Source organism: Clupea harengus, unplaced genomic scaffold (assembly GCF_900700415.2).
Source record: "Clupea harengus unplaced genomic scaffold, Ch_v2.0.2, whole genome shotgun sequence".
NCBI lineage: Eukaryota > Metazoa > Chordata > Actinopteri > Clupeiformes > Clupeidae > Clupea > Clupea harengus.
Genome location: NW_024879755.1, coordinates 48,297 through 49,775, shown reverse-complemented (window position 1 = coordinate 49,775; position 1,479 = coordinate 48,297). Strand labels below are relative to the sequence as shown.

Below are 1,479 nucleotides of genomic sequence, written 5' to 3'. Positions count from 1 at the left end.
TCATGTCTGTGTCTGTGTCTGTGTCTGTGTCTGTGTCTGTGTATCCATATGACTGTGTTAATTCTGTATCTTGTTATTCTTCTGAACAGTAGCATACAGATCATTGGGGTCCGCTGGTCTGCCAGCAGGTCTGGCACTATTCTGGTCTTCACCACCAGATAACTGCATGAGAGTGCTGTAGGTCACGTTGTCCTCAGACTGCTTCTGTAAACAAACAAACAAACAAACAAAGGTATCATCCCACACTGAGGAGCGTAAACAAGCAGATGACCAAACATGATGACCAGTGACTCACTGCAGAAGGCCCAGCTTGGGTTGGGTTGAGGTGCTGAAAGGCTGCATAGTGCAGATCAGCTCCTTCCTCCTTCTGTATAGAAGAGAGACTAATTTTCATTAGTTTGCTGTAAAGGTGCTTCGATCAAAGATAAGTTCAGTGGGAAATAGTGAAGAAAAGTAAACCTCAGTTGTGTTCAGACTATTCTTCTACTACCATGATTAATACTGAAAGTTATCCAGATGTAACTCCTGCATCAGTTCTTGGCCTCAGATGGATGTGCGAGAATGAATCATTATCTTACATTAGCTGAGGGGTTTGTGTATATCGTTAGGATATATCATTATCTTACATTAGCTGAGGGGTTTGTGTATATCGTGAGAATATATCATTATCTTACATTAGCTGAGGGGTTTGTGTATATCATGAGAATAAATCATTATCTTACATTAGCTGAGGAGTCTGGTGGCTTAACAGACGGCATGACTATGGCACTGCTCCTGCCTTGAGTCTGAAAAACATTGTGTGTCAGATTATTATAAATTCATATAGAGCTTACTTCTCTTTTACTGCGCTTCCGTATACAAACTGATATGATATAATTATGTGATATGTGACATATGTAAAACCTGGTAGAATGACTATTTCTGAGAAGACGCATTTTTACTCACTGATTGGTGTCTTGGCTCTCCTCCAGCATCTGAAATATGAATAAGATTAAATGATAGAATTTGGAACTATAGAGTTCATAGTGTTGTCTCCATAAAGGTGCTAGTTGTTTATAGTGTTGCCAGTTAAACACTCACTTGTCCTTCTCTTGCATATCACCACAATTATCATCAATGCAGCAGCCAACACACCGACAGAGACAACAACTCCAGCAACCAGAGGAACAACTAGGGAAACGGAGGGAAGGAAAGGATAGAACACAGGGGATGGATAGAGATTCAGAGAGAGAGAGAGAGAGAGATGAGGAGAGGGAGGGATGGGGAGAAGGAGGGAGAGAGAGAGAGAGTGTGATGGGGGAGAAGGAGGGAGGGAGAGAGAGAGAGTGATGGGGAGAAGGAGGGATGGAGAGAGAGAGTGATGGGGAGAAGGAGGGAGGGAGAGAGAGAGTGCTTTAGTTCTGTACGTACTTTGAGTGTTTAACACCAGAAATACATTCAATTCCTAAAGTGGACTTTCACATTGAAATTGCATCAAGC

At 42.1% G+C, this 1,479-nt stretch overlaps 1 long non-coding RNA gene across 1 annotated transcript; it reads right to left on the bottom strand.

The window, feature by feature from the left end:
- Window positions 1-684: 684 nt before the first annotated feature.
- LOC122130235 lies at window positions 685-1,181 on the bottom strand. The gene is made up of 3 exons (XR_006151848.1): window positions 1,081-1,181; window positions 946-974; window positions 685-785 (listed from the first exon to the last, which is right to left on the bottom strand). It is a non-coding gene; the product is annotated as an uncharacterized LOC122130235 (long non-coding RNA).
- Window positions 1,182-1,479: the final 298 nt, after the last annotated feature.